Here is a 14948-nt window from a genome sequence, read left to right as displayed (position 1 = left end):
TTTTTTAGAAAGAATAAAGGCTTTGGGATAAAACAGACCTGCGTTTGAAACCCAACTCTTCTGTCTCTGCTCCCTGTTTGTCCTTGGGTATGTATTCGCTCTGGACCTCATTCTTCTCATCTTAGAGAACGTGGACCATAATGTCAACATTCTACGACCATCGTGAGGATTCATTCAGACCCATCCATGAGTGTCGAGCGGTGACTGGTTGCCACACAGTGGTCATGCCAGAAACGGTAGCAATTAGACAATCAGCCCGTTTTCACTCTCCTGGGATAAGGAGAGGCTGGAGAAGGCGGAAGCATGGGTTCTGCAGGGATGTGTTGACCCATGAAGATGCTCCAAAGATTCCTAGGACTGGGACAAGAAGGTGCTGGGGCCCACCTGAGCCTCAGGATGTTAACCCAGCCTGAGGATGTTAACTGATCCATAAGTGTCTCGTAGGCCACAAAAGCGGAAAGGAACCCCAGCTCTGGGGCCATATTCAGGAAGCACTGGAGGCTCCTTCCCGCCAGTCAAAGGGATAATGACAGCATCTACATTGTAGGGTTGTATGAGGCTCACAGAAAGAAGGAAGTCCACAGCCGGTGACAGTACAGTGCTTAGCACATAGCAAGGGCCTGAGAGAAGCCACCTCTTACCAGGAATGTGCCGGCGAGTGAAGCCCAACTCTGTGTTGCCATCTGGACTCGTGCACAGGCCCAGCTCCTGCCAGCTGGACCCTTTTCTTTGACTCCAAGTTTCTCAAGCCCAGGGAACATTTGCCATGTCGCAACAACCCTTGGACTTGGAGATCCTTAGCCCAGCTTGTAGGAGAGGAAACGGATGCACATACAAAAGAAGCAAGTGGCCCCAAATCACACAGATTTTGAACCAGATTTTCTGACTCCAATATGCAGGGTTCTTTTCACAGCACAATTATCCCGTAGAAAAATCTTTTCGGTGCGAAATCTGTCCTTGGAAGGAAGGGTTTGTTTTTTAAGAAATGCACAACAGACCACATAGGAATTTGACTTTGACATAGGAAATCAGACTTTGGGATCTGGGGCAAGGCTCATTGCTAAACTAGGCCTCCGTTTCCTCATCTGTAAAATGAGTTTGCTGGACAACATGACCTTGAAGGGACCTTCAGGAAAGGTTTGAACAACAACATCCCAGCGGCCTTATTCTTATTGATGGATGGATGTGTAGCTAAATCTCTCTTAAATTATCATTGGCTTTATTGCATAGGGGCTTCCAAAATAACAAAGACAATCACTTTATTTTACAGGCAAAAAGAACAGGATGTGAAAGGTATTAAATCTTACTGAGGAAAAGCAACCCCAACCAACTCCCGCCTCATCTGCAGTGATACTCTCCAAATTTGTTTGTTCCGTGACATAATCTGTACCATCTAAAATTAGCACCCATGCTTCTCCCCTCTCCCACTTCATCATCTCTGAGAGGTTCTATAGATTGGAGAATCGCTTATAATGACGATGGAATAACTCACTTTAAAAATCGCAAACTGAGAAAACAAGCTTACTGCCTTATCTTGGGGCCTGAAAGGAAAATTCTGTCTTCCACCAAATAAAGGAGAAAAAGCAATTACCTGAGATGAAAACCCCCAGCCCATCATTATGCCTCCGGAAGATGGGACTCATTGATCAGAGTCAAATTTCCAGGTCTAGGTGGGAAAAAATAATGTGCCCACATCATTAATTTCAATAGAATCTAAAATAATAGGGTACAGCCAGGCAAAAATACAATGAAATCTAATGTTCCCTGTTCCCTAAGTCACCTACTCTCGGAGTACAGGTGGGTGGGGGGCACGTACACATTCAGAGCTGCTCAGAAATGGTTTTCAAAGCCACTAGGCTTTCTTTTCTTTTAATTATGAGAGATTTCAAATATTGAGGAAAAATGCAGAGAATCATGCAATAAATACACATTAACCCAGATTTAACCCAGATTTAAGGAGGGTTGACCTTTTGCCATATTCACTACAGGGTGTTTTTCGGCAATAAAATGTTACACATACAACTGAAACTCCTTCACTGCCCATCCAGGCACCCATTCATTTTACTACTCCGATGAGATCACCACTATTCTGATACCAAGATACACAGCTCCATTCAGGGTTTCATACACACATCTATATGAGTTCTGCTTTGTTTTTTCTTATTGTGGTAAAGCAATCGTAATAAAAAGCTATCATCTTAATCACTGGAGAGTATAAAATCCAGTACATTCACAATGTTGGGTAACTATCACCACTATTCAATTCCAGAACATTTCATCCCTACAAAAGGAAATGCTTTAAACAGTCACTCCTTCCTCTCCCCAGCCCCTAGCAACCACAAATCTTATCGATGCTTCTACGGACTGGCCTCTTCTGGATATTTCCTGTGGACGGAATCATACAACATATGGTGTTTTGAATCTGGCTTCTGCCACTTAGCATGGTGTTTTCAAGGTTCATCCATGGTGTAGCATATGTGAGCACATCATTGGTTTTTTTTGTGGCTGAATAATATTCCCTTTTGTGGACGTACCACATTTCATGGAGCCACTCATCTCTTGGGCATTTTGATTGCTTTCACTTTTTGGCTAGTGTGAATAATGCTGGGATGAATAATCATATGTACGTTTTTTGTGTGGGCAAACAGTTTTGAGTCTCTTGGTTATACGTCGAGGAACAGATTGCTGGGTCGTATGGTAACTCCACTTTTAACATTCGGCAGAATTGCCAACCTGTTTCCACGACTTCGTGTGTTTTTTTATTGGTATCCTTCTTAGCTCACTGTTATGTTTTGGAGAGTCTTCCAATTTAATATTTAGCTGTAGTGCATTTATTTTAATGGTGGTATAGATGCCATTGCACGAACAAACCACTGTCCACTTGCCATTCTCCTATTCCTGGATATTTAGGTGGTTCCCAGTTTTCAACTGCCATAAATCACATTGCCATGAAGGGAGCTTCAAAGTTTTTGGTCTGTGGACCAAATCTATAAAGCAAGAGACGCTGACACACCACTCACTACCCTGTTCTTAGCTGACATTCCCCCCGACCCAGGTCTCTTAGGGTCACGGTTCTGGAGACTCAACGTGCGAGCAGAAGGAATACGTCAGAACGCAAGAACCGAAGCTCTCAGAACAGAGGGTGGTCAGTGTGTTAGCATTTCCAATTACTAGCTGTCCTCCCTTGGAAGAGGATTATGTTGCCCTTCTCACTGCTCTGTGACCTGCAGTGCATCTTCAGAAGAAGAGGGTGGTCCAGTCCCTGCCCCCGCCCCTCTGCAGACATCAGGAGTGGCCATGTGATCGGTGTGGCCTCCGGCTGTGAGCAATGATGATGTAAGCAACAGTTTGGGGAGCCATCCGCTGCCTCCTCTTTCGGTTGCAGGAATGGTACATCCCAGATGAGGGCTGCTTTCTCAGCCTGGACCCCGAAATCGAAGAAAGCACGTGGAGGAGAGCCACAACTTGCCCACAAGGACCTACCAAGTGAGCAAAACACTCTTTTGCTGTTGCAAGCCTTTGAGATGGTGGCGTTCGACCCCACAGAATAACCTTGCAAGAGCTAATGCAAAGAATTTCTTCTTTATCCCCATCCCACGAAATTCTCTGCATTTCTGACCTAAACATCCACCTTCCTAATATGTAAACCCTTTTAGGCATCATTCCAATGAAAATGTATTTACCAAGTTTGGACTCTTTCTATTACCCAGCCGGAGCTTGGGGTTGAAAACCACAGGGACAATAAGAATAATGGCTAATGTTCACAGGAATCTACTCTAGGCCAGGTACACGCGTGCAGACAGCAGGTCATTTGTCTTCATGTCACCCCTCGGAGGCAACCGTTGTCATTATCCCCATTTTATTGAGGAGGAAATTGATGCTTCAAAGTATTAAGTAACTGTCCTCAGGTAACACTCGATGCGGCAAGAGGCAGCCGGAGGGACCACACCCAGCACTCCCACTGGCCTGGCCCGTAAGACACAGAGCCTGCCTCCAACCAGCTCATGCTGCCTGGTAGAGAAAACATACTCCTGTCACGCCAGCTGTTTGCCTGGGCCAGGGACTTAGCAAAGGCAAGCAGGCAGACTGGCACAATTCTTACCCTGGGGGAGATGACGACATAGACAAAAATTTTTCTGGTGCTAACTTCATTCCATGAATGTGAAATTATGCAGAATAGGCAAATACGTAGACACTGAAAGCAGATCAGTGGTTGCAGGGGGGCTGGGGTGGGGGCGGGAGAAGGAGGACTGACTGCTAAAGGTGTGTGCGGTTTTCTTTCGAGGTGATGCAAAATGTCTGGAACCAAATCGTGGTGATGGTCGAGAAATATTGTGAATGTATGAGATGTCACTAATAGTAAGTTTTATATCACATGCATTTTATGCCAATAAAAATAAATCTAAGTGTACAAGCGGGTATAATTGCGTAAGTACTGTAGGGAAAACTTTCAGGGAGCCATCTGGCCACAGGACAAGGAGGCCTGACTTGGTCTAGGGGATCAGGGATGCTTCTCAGAGGAACCCTGTTATCACCACACAGTGTCCTCAGTGGAAACTCGACAGAGGTCAGGCCCCACAGATTGCCTCCTGCGTGTGCTGCAAACCTCCCTCTTTGCAGTGGCCACGATTCATAAGTATTTACTTATTTGCCTGCTGGAAACAGACTTATTCATTCAGTCACCAGGTATATTTTGTGTTTTTTTAATAATTTTTTTATGTTTATTTATTTTTGAGAGAAAGAGTGTGAGCAGGGCAGGAGCAGAGAGAGAGGGAGACATAATCCAAAGCAGGCTCCAGGCTCCAAGCTGTCAGCACAGAGCCCAACACGGGGCTCAAACTCCCAACCGTAAGATCACGACCTGAGCCGAAGTCGGACACTTAACCAACCGAGCCGCACAGGTGACCCAGTCACGAGGTATATTTTAAATGCAGAGCTTGCATAGGCCCCATGGTGAAATGACAGAGCCCCCCACCCCCAGCTCTTGAGGGGCTTGAGGCTTTGAGGGGGCACCGCCGACAGGCAAGCAAGTCAGTGCAAGCCAATTGGGATGTGGGAGTAAAAGAAAGAAACAAAACGAGACCAGCACAGGAAGAAGAGGTGGGCCTCACGGATGCGACTGCCCTGGTTGTAAGGATGTAAGCAAGATGTAAAGGAAAAGGCATCAGCTATGCACAGAGCAGGCAGCAGGGGCTCCAGGCAGAGGGACTGGCAGGGGCAAAGATACCAGAGGCTGCAAAGAGTTTGGCACATTGGGGTGATGGGCAGGAGGCCATGGAGAAAGGGCGGCAGGAGGGGGCAACTGCGTGGAGGTGGGGGGCTGGGCAAGGAGCACCTGGCACGATGCCCCAAACGCACTCGTTTGTCCTGGGAGGGATGGGGGAATAAGGAGCTGGTCCTGGAGCCAGGAGGTCTGGACTCTGGTCCCAGCTCTCTCCCCTCTGCATTATGTCCTCAGGCAAATCCTGGCACCTCTCTGAGCCTCAGTTTCCTCATCTGCGAAATGGGCAGGGGCCGCCACCTCTATTGTTCTGTTTCTGTGTTGTCAAACGCCTCTGCCAACAGTGCGTCCACAGGGCTGTCGCATCCTGAGAAAGAGAAGATAACGAACAGAGGAGGGGCGGGAGGTTAGCATTCCTCACGGAAAGCCAAACCACCCACTACACAGGGAGCCTCCATGGGCCCTCAGCCCCTTTCCTGCAGGGGGGAGGTCTGGAAGCCAGCAAAGTGCATCCTAAGACCTCCCTGGGCCCTGACCCTGCTCCTCTGCCAGACTCACAGACGAGGTCGTTGGAAGAAGGGGCTGTGGAGGGGTTTCCCTGCAGCCGCCAGGGAAGGAGATTGGCCTTTGCCCGACACCTTGCCTGGTAAAAAGATCTTTCATGAATTGAAATTTGCTTCTTGAAGAGTCCACTCGGCCTTCGTCCTTCCCCAGGGAACTACACAGAACTCTGCCTCTCCTAAAGAGAGCACAGAGCTTGGAGTCACATGCCTGTGTCTGTAACAGACCTTTCAATCTTCAATGGCCTGTTTCTCTGTGCCATGGAAATTGAAGACGATGCTATTTTTGTCGTCATCATTATTATTTTAGGTTATGTCTCCTGGGTGCTTATTATGTGTCAGACAATGATAGAAGCACTTTGCTTGCCTTACTTCACTTAATTATCACAAACAACACCATAAGACAGGTACCATTATCCCTATTATACAGAGGAGGAAACTGGCATTCAGAGATGCCAAGTAACCAGCCCAAGGTCACAGTGCAGGTTAATGGTATCTGCCTCTCCAAGTCATTGCTGGAATATGGCTGACTTTTACTGAGCCCTGACAGTGCTAAGCACTTGTTTTAAGCCAAATAATGGACCCTCAAAGATGTCTATGTCCTAATCCCTATAACCTGTGAATATGTTACTTTATATGGCAAAAGGGACATTGCAGTGTGATTAAGTTAAGCACCTTGAGGTGGGGAGATTATCCTGCAGTATCTGGGCCTAATCTGGATTATCAGTCTAACCACTGGGTCCTTGACAGCCAAGAAACTTTCCCAGCTGTGCTCAGAAGAAGGTGTGACCATGGAGGAACAGGTGCTCAATAAATAGACTCTCCCCTCTTCTCTTGCCTTGTCACCATCTTTGGGATTTTATTTTGGATGCTTTATCATGTCAGTCAGAAGTCATTTCTTCCTAGGGAGGCCTCACCAATAGCCCAGACCCCATCCATCAAGACTCTAAAGCCATTGGTCTCAAATGCAGCCAGACAATGAAGTTTTTAAAATCTGCCCAGGGATTCCAGCAAGCAGGCAATTTTTGGGACCACAGGTCTGCAGCCACACCCCAGGACTCAGGTTGCTGACTGTCCTCCCAGTCCCGAACAGATGCACTGATATCAGATACAGACCAAGTCTTCCTCCAAAATGTATTAACAAACAGGAGGCTTCCGGCATCTTCTCCCTCCCTCCCTCCTTCCCTCTCTCTCCAGCAGAAACTGCAGCAATGTTGACAGGCTCCCAGTCCTGGACAGTACGCTTTGGTGATGGCAACTGCCAAATTACTAGAAGGGTCAAATCAGTGAAGCCACCTCCCCGGTGAGCAATAGGCATGCACCTGGAATTCTACAGCGTCTTCTACATGACGCTCTTTGCACTTTCCTTCCACATCCTTAACCATGACTGGCTCCAAGCACCCATGTTCCCATTCTGCAGACCGTGAAACCTGGACTCAGCGACAAAATGCCTTAGGAAAACGCAACTGATGCTAGAAGTCAGCTCCAAACCCTAAAGCCTGACTCACTCACTCTGGCGATCTCCCTCAGCCAAGCTCCTTACCTCTCTGAGACTCAGTTTCTCCATCAGAGGTCACTGACAGGACCTGGAGGTTAAAGCAAATGCACACTGAGACCTCGGGGGTAAGAGGAAACAGAACTCGGCCTTGCTGTGTCACCCTGCAGCCTAGCTCCTCACGGGCAGCCCTCCCCAAGACCAAGCCCAAGCCCAAGAGTGGCTCCAAAGAGCGATGAAAGGTACGTAAGTTTCTACAGCAGTTGGTTCATGTGAACACCCATGGATGGCCGGTTACAGCACAGACTGTAGGGCCTCACCCACTGGGTTTCTGATTCAATAGATCCAGGGCAGAGTCAGAGAATCTGCATTTCTAATCTTTTTTTTTTCTTAATTTTATTTAAATCCAAGTTAATTAACATGTAGTGTAAAAATGATTTCAGGAGTAGAATTCAGTGATTCATCACTGACGTATGACACCCAGTGCTCCTCCCAACAAGTGCCCTCCTTAATGCCCATCATCCAATTAACCCATCCCCCACCCAACACCCCTCCAGCAACCCTCAGTTTGTTGTATTTAAGGGTCTCTTACGGCTTGCCTCCCCCTCTGTTTTTGCCTTACTTTTCCTTCCCTTCCCTTATCTAATCATTCCTGAGTGATGCTGCTGCTGCTGCTCTACTGGTTTGGGGACCACACTTTATTGAATATCCTTTATTGCTTTACTGAAAACCCTTTGAGGACATTGAGAAAGGAAATGGACTGCTCACAGGGTCCTCTTCCCCAGTCTTTCTCACTTCGTTCAAATTCCAGAACCTTCTCCCTCCCCCCACCCCAGAGACTTCCACCCTGTTTCCCTCTACACCCCAGCGGGCAATATCAATCAAAGGCACCCCTTGCAAAATGGAGGAGGAATGACTGGGCCGGCAATCACTTCTGCTGTCTTGTGTAACATCACCTTAGATGTATCCAGTCCATAAAAATGTGTGAGGCCCATGCTGTGTTATCAGACACTCACTGAGGGTCCAACAGTGGACAAGAGGGCCCCCTCCAGCCCTTGGTGAACTCATGTCTAATGCGGTTCGGGGGGCAGAGAGACCCCTACAAGGAAGGAGCAGTTGCCGTGCAATGGTCATTTCTATGAGCGGATCTGTGGGGGCCCAAAACCCAGAATGAAGTTGGGGTTCTCAGAGAGATCAGCACTCAAGCTGGCACCAGGTGGATGAGTAGGGGTGGGGCAGGCAAAGAGGAGGAGGAGAAGCTTCCAAGCAAAGGGAAATGCATGTGCAGAGGCCTCGAAGCCAGAGAGAGGGATAAAGGATTCAAGTCACCAAAAGCAAAGAGATGAGACCCCACATGGACAGAGCGAACATGTGAGTGAAGAGCCTGGTTTCCCAAACTCCTGGAAGGGTGATCTGCAGGCATCAGACTGGGTTCCAGGAGGAGGAAGATAGTGAACAAAGCAGGGCCGGTCGGGTAGGATGTCCAGGAAAGGAGGGACAAGAGGGAGGTGTTGGCCAAGCCGCCCTAGACCGCCCCGAATGTGTCTGGATCTCCAGACTCTCAGCACACTGGGCCCCTCAATGGCAGTCCTTACCCCGCCTGGAATGGGGGCCCGTGGGGAGCTTTGGGAGCACGGACACCCCAGTCCTCCCAAGAGTCTCGGGAAGTGGGACAGCTCTGTGAGTACGACCTCCTGTGTGGGTGAGGAAACCGAGGCACCCAGAGATCACACAACTGGCAATGATGAAGCCGAGATTTAAATCTGTGCAGGCTGGCTTCGAGGGTGTGTTCTCCTAACCACTGTGCCCTATTCGCTCAAGAAATGGAAAAAAAAACAAAAAACCACATACCTACTCTCCTCACCCCAATTCCAGAATTACCAATCACTTTCGGACAAGCATGGCTACGGGGAACGGAGCACCCTCCAGGGACTCACGCAGGCCAGACTGTAGAGGGGGAGTGCTCTCATGATGAACGCCCCTTCACATCAGCTGTGTGTGTATATATATTACACACCATTCTTTCTGAGTTGGCCGGCGTGACTCAGTTCTGGAGCAAGCAAAACCAGGCTCACACTCTACCTTAGTCCCTACAAGCGGCGGCGTCCTGGGCAAGCCAGGGAAACCCCGTGAGCCTCCCTGGCCCCACGTGTAAAGTGAAGAGAAGGTGGGGGCTGCCGTGTATAGCACTGAGCAGGTGCCTGGCACAGAGGCAGGGCCCGGGCAGGGGCAGGTGGGTGGTTTCCATTCTCAGTGGGCTGACCCCGGGGTTTCTGACCTCACAGAGCTGAGGCCACCAGCCCCCAAGATGGAGATCTCAGCCAGATAACTGCCACTTTGTGGGCCCTGTTCTGGCTGTCAGCAGGTTTCCCAGGAAGCCTCATGAGGCCCATTCTCCTTGCACCCCTGCCTTCTTTGGGCACCCCTGGGACTGCAACCCCTATTCCCCAAAATGCCTTTGAGAACTAACAGAGACCAGGTATAGGAGTTTTCGAGGCTACCAGAGCAAAGCGCCACAGGCCAGAGGCTTAAACAACACACATTTTCTTCCTTAATGGTTCTGGAGGCCAGAAGTCCAAGATCAAAGTGACCGCAGGATCGGTTCCTTCTGAGGAAGACACCCTCTCCTGGTCTTACAAATGGTCATCTTCTCCCTGTCCTCACGTGGTCTTCCCTCTGTGCATGTCTGTGTCCTAACTCCCTCTTCTTGTAAGGACACCAGTCATATCAAATTAGGGCCCACCCTAATGACCTCATTTTAAGTTACCTCTTTTTAAACCCTACCATAAAAAAAAATTTTTTTTTAACATTTTTATTTATTTTTGAGAGACAGAGAGTGAGCAGGGAAAAGGCAGAGAGAGAGGGAGACACAGAATCTAAAGCAGGCTCCAGGCTCCAAGCTGTCAGCACAGAGCCCGATGTGGGGCTTGAACTCATGAACCTCGAGATCATGACCTGAGCTGAAGTCAGATGCTTAACCGACCGAGCCACCTGGGCACCCCTTTAAACCCTATCTTTAAATATAGTCATAATCTGAGCTATTGGCTGTGAGGACTTTGACACACAAGCTTGGTGGGGGGATCAACTTCACCCCAGAACATCGGTTATATCATGCATCTGGTGCAGTGTTAGGCATTAGTGAGCACTCCAGAGGTGGTCCCAGGGGCACCTGGGTGGCTCAGTCGGTGAAGCACCCAACTTCAGTTCAGGTCATGATTGCATAGTTCATGGGTTCAACCCCGAGTCAGGCTCTGTACTGAAAGCTCAGAGCCTGGAGCCTGCTTCAGATTCTGTGTCTCCCTCTCTCCTTCTCTCTCTCTCTCTCTCTCTGTTCCTCCTCCGTTCATGCTCTGTCTGTCTCTCTCTCTTAAAAATAAATAAACGTTAAAAAAAAAAAAAGAAGAAGCAGTACCAAAGGTGAGGGTAATGATAGAGACAATGACCCTCCAGCCTGGGAACCACTGTGACAGGGTGACAAGACACAGCTCAGGAGCCATTGGGAAGTCCTTCCGAGTCAATGGGAAGTCCTGGGATTTGGAAGTCAAGGCACCTAATGAATTTGTGCATCCATGAACTTTGGAGTCAGAACCACGTGGGTTTGGACCCTCATGACAGCAGTGAGCAGCGGAAGAACTGAGCAAATCATCCCACAGAGCCAAGCTTCCACTGCCCTCATGTATGGAGGTGACAACTGACGAGACCCTGACAGGGAAAGAGCTCTTTCCTCCTCCTGTTAAGTAGGAAGACCAGTCCGGCCACCTACCCATAATGGCCAGCCACTCTCAGGGCCTCCTCGCTCCAGCTCTTGACCGGGAATAACAATCCCAGCCCCACAGGGTCATCGTAAGGTGGAAATGAGGCAAGATGTGTGAACCTGCTTTGTAAGTGCAGAGTGCTCTGTACAGGTCAGCTGGTCGTCTCCTTTCAGGACGCATCGCGTCAGAGGTCTTCGTGAGAGGGTGCTCACACCCACACAGCCGATTCCAAGAAGAAACACAAGAGGTGGGGGCCGCGTGGTTTTGTCCCTCATGACTCACAGAGGCCCCTCCCGCCAGCTATTCAAATCCTGTGGCTACAGCAGCTGTGCATTTTGACTATTCCACCAAGTTTGCTAACCACTCCCTAAGGCTGCACCTCACACCCACTCTTCTCTGGCCCAGAGGGAGGGGAGGGCCAAGGTGGCTGGGGAATTTATTCCAAAGCAATGCAGCTGCTGCAGGGAGGGGGGGGGGGCTGCCAACGGTGTGAACTGGAAAGTCGGGAGGGGGCACGAATTTTCTGGTCCAGGAGGGAAGAGTGGATGCCCGTCTCTGACAGCAGAATGTCCAAGTAGAAAAGTCCAGGAGGTGGCAGGAGATGCTGGGTAGGGGTCAGAGGAAAATGATAAACGATGAGGCTACAATTGCAGAAATGAGAGTCAGAGCGCAGAAAAGAGAAGAGGGGGAACAGGAGAAAAGGAGGGGAAGGACAGGGAGTAAAGGGGGAAACCTCCGAGAAGGCTAACACTCTGGATCTCAGGAAGAAAAGGAACCCGAGTGTTGACAGATGAAGCAGCAGGGGCGAGGGGAAGAGCAGAGCAGAGAGGGGCTGGGAGGGGTCTCAGCTCTGGGGCTGGAACAAAGACCACAGGCTGGGTGGCTTAAAGAGCAGAAGTTTGTTTTCTCACTGCTCTAGAAGCTGGCGTCTGAGGTCCGTGTGCCAGCATGGTGGGGTTCTGGGGAGGGCTCCCCTCCTGGCTGGCAGAGGGGTCACCTTCTTGCTGTGTCCTCGCGTGGTGGAGTCTGCTAGTGTCACTGAGTCTATTAGATCCAGGCTCCACCCTTAAGACCTCATTTAACCTAATTACTTCCCTAATGGCCCTGGCTCCATATACTGTCACATTGGGGGTTAGGGCTTTAACATATCAGTGGGGCAGGCTGGGGGACATCATTCAGTCCAGAGCAGGAAAGTAGACGTGGCATAAAAGAGGGGAGCCAGTGGCTCAGGTGGGAAGTCCTGGCATCACACTGGGCCTAGAACACACTACCGAGAGTCTCCACCTGGCAGGAAGAGCCCTGTGTCCAGACCTCTGCCTCTGCGCCTCCAGGAGGTGGAAGAGACAAGCCCCTTCCCCTCTCTGGTCTGTTTCAGTGCATCTACATTGCAGGAGGGATAGGAGGGGATCCGATCCTACAAGATCCCCAGGATACTACCAGGCCATCACCTAAGGGATAAATGCCTCTGGGGCTCAAAGAAGAGTCTGATTGTTTTCAAACAGGCCCATTCAAGGTAAAAAGAAGGGAAGGAGGTAGGGCAAAGTTTAGAGGCTTGAGCCCTCCCTTGAGAGCATGGGAGCCGGTCTCAGTTGGCCCCTGGGGCCCACCGGAAGTTGCCTCCCGAAGGCTCTGTGCTTTGAGGGAGGGGGAGTAGGACGGTGCGTTTCTCCCCACCCCACCCCCCCCCACACACACACCCAACTCCTTCTCACTGCAAAATAAGAATGTGTTTGGGTGGTGTTTAACTTTAATTTTGAGAGCCACCGTCTTCTAAAAAAAAAAAAATGGCCTTCAGAGCCAAGACTGACGCTCACTTCTTTGCATGTTTAATTAGGGGAAGGCTGTTTCCCTGATGTGACTCTGTGGGTCTCAGGCTGTTGTTCATCCCGCAGAGTCTGTCTGGAGCCCACGACTATAGGCCCAGGCCATGGAAGGGCCTCAGCAACGGGAGAGATGGGGTGGGCAGGGTTGAGGCTTCGGGGAGCTGGAAGGGCATGAGAAGCACAGAAGAAGAGCATCTCAATGAGCCGGTAGGTGGGTGGGAGGGCAGGTTTGGAAGGCTTCCCGGAGGAGGTGACATCTGAGTTGGGAACTAGAGGAGGAGTTCTACAGGGGAGAGGATGGGGTGGGGGGAGCAGGATTCCAAGCAAAAGCCTTGGAGTGAGAGAAAAACTCATGCACTGGAGCCTGTTCCAGGTTCAGGGTGGAAGACAAGGCAGGCTGGCAGAGCCAACACCCATAGAGCCCGGAAGGCTGTGGCGAAGAGCGGACTCTTTCCCGAGGGCAATGAAGCAACTATAGAGTTTGAGCAGGAAAGTAGCTTCATCCGGCTTGGTTTGTTCTTACCTTGTATGTTTTGAGGAGGTGGCAACGAGACCTTGCGTGTAGGCAACATATTCATGGCACTATTCCTCATCCGCCTTTATGAGGTCCCCCTGTTTTGAGTCCCCTTTTTTGTTGAGGTGAAAGATTTTCACTCTTCAGTTTCATCAGGCCTTTAAGGCACACATGAAATGAAGTTCCAACAGCTGTCTTGCAGAAGATAATGAAAAGCAAAAATTACCTATCCCGTTTTATAAAGCTATCATAACCTTGATGCTTAAACCTGATAGCGATGGCACCATAATATAAAACGTAAGACAAATTTAAATGTGGCCACAGACTTTTTAAAATCTTACATGGAATGCTAGCAATTTGGATTCAGCAATGTTTAAAATCCCTTATGATTAAATATTACCACAAACATATTCCTTCAGATAATCCATGAACATAATTTAGCTATTACGAGATGAACTGAGGGCCCCCCAAGCCTCAACATTCACATGTTGAAGCCCGAACCCCCAGGACATTAGAATGTGACTGTATTTAGAAATAGGGTCTTTAAAGAGACAATTCAGCTAAAATAAGGTCATTAGGGTGGGTCCTAATCCAACAGAATCAGTAATGTTATAAGAAAAGAAAAGAGGGGCGCCTGGGTGGCTCAGTCGGTTAGGCGTCCAACTTCGGCTCAGGTCATGATCTCACGGTCCGTGAGATCGAGCCCCGCGTAAGGCTCTGTGCTGACAGCTCAGAGCCTGGAGCCTGCTTCAGATTCTGTGTCTCCCTCTCTCTCTGACCCTCCCCCGTTCATGCTCCGTCTCTCTCTGTCTCAAAAATAAATAAAACATTAAAAAAAATTAAAAGAAAAAAGAAAAGAAAAGACAATGTGAACACAGGTACAGAGGGAAGAAGTTATGAAGGCCATCTACAAGCCCTCAGAAAGACCTCAGAAGAAACCAACCTTACTGCCATCTTGACCTTGGACTTCTGACCTCCAAAATTGTGAGAAAATAAATTTCTGTGGTTCAAGCCACCCAATCTGTGGGACGTTGTCATGGCTACCCTAGCAAGTTCATATAATAAATATCACAGTAAAAGATCGAAGTAGAAAGTCCATATAAACATGTCAGCAAATACAGTAAAAGCAATCACTAAAACTCAACCCTTTTTTAAAACACTCTTTGAAGGATAATATGCCTACAGAAAAGTATGCAAATCATAAGTGTGCCATCGGGGCTCCTGGGTGGCTCAGTCGGTTGAGCATCCGACTTCGGCTTCAGGTCATGATCTCGCGGTTTGTGGGTTCGAGCCCCGCGTCGGGCTCTGTGCTGACAGCTCAGAGCCTGGAGCCTGCTTCAGATTCTGTGTCTCCTTCTCTCTCTGCCCCTCCCCCACTTGTGCTCTGTCTCTCTCTGTCTCTCAAAAATAAATAAATGTAAAAAAAAAATTAAAAAAAAAAATAAGTGTGCCATCAATGGATTTCCATCAACCAAACACACCTGCACAACGAGCACCTGGAATCGGGAGACAGAATGTACAGTTATCCCAGATGTGCCCTCTAGCCCCCTTCAAAACCAACAGGCCTATTAGCTTCTGAG

General features: G+C 49.0%; 1 long non-coding RNA gene across 3 annotated transcripts in view; it reads right to left on the bottom strand.

Annotated features, from left to right (window-relative positions):
• Positions 1-4843: 4843 nt before the first annotated feature.
• LOC124503431 (uncharacterized) overlaps positions 4844-14948 on the bottom strand; it is an 18454-nt gene continuing 8349 nt past the window's right edge. For 2 of the 3 annotated variants that reach the window (XR_006960171.1, XR_006960168.1), the window contains exons 2-3: positions 13378-13559; positions 4844-5588 (exon numbers count right to left, since the gene is read on the bottom strand). This is a non-coding gene — a long non-coding RNA (uncharacterized LOC124503431). Of the gene's footprint in view, positions 5589-7324; positions 7368-13377; positions 13560-14948 lie in introns of all 3 variants that reach the window. The other variant, XR_006960173.1, reaches the window with a different exon arrangement.

This window comes from Lynx rufus, unplaced genomic scaffold (assembly GCF_022079265.1).
Source record: "Lynx rufus isolate CCGP_SWC_20201006 ecotype Redwood Valley unplaced genomic scaffold, mLynRuf1.p SCAF_10, whole genome shotgun sequence".
NCBI classification, from domain to species: domain Eukaryota; kingdom Metazoa; phylum Chordata; class Mammalia; order Carnivora; family Felidae; genus Lynx; species Lynx rufus.
The sequence above is the reverse complement of the archived record's forward strand: the minus strand, read 5'-3'. Positions and strand labels throughout refer to the sequence as shown.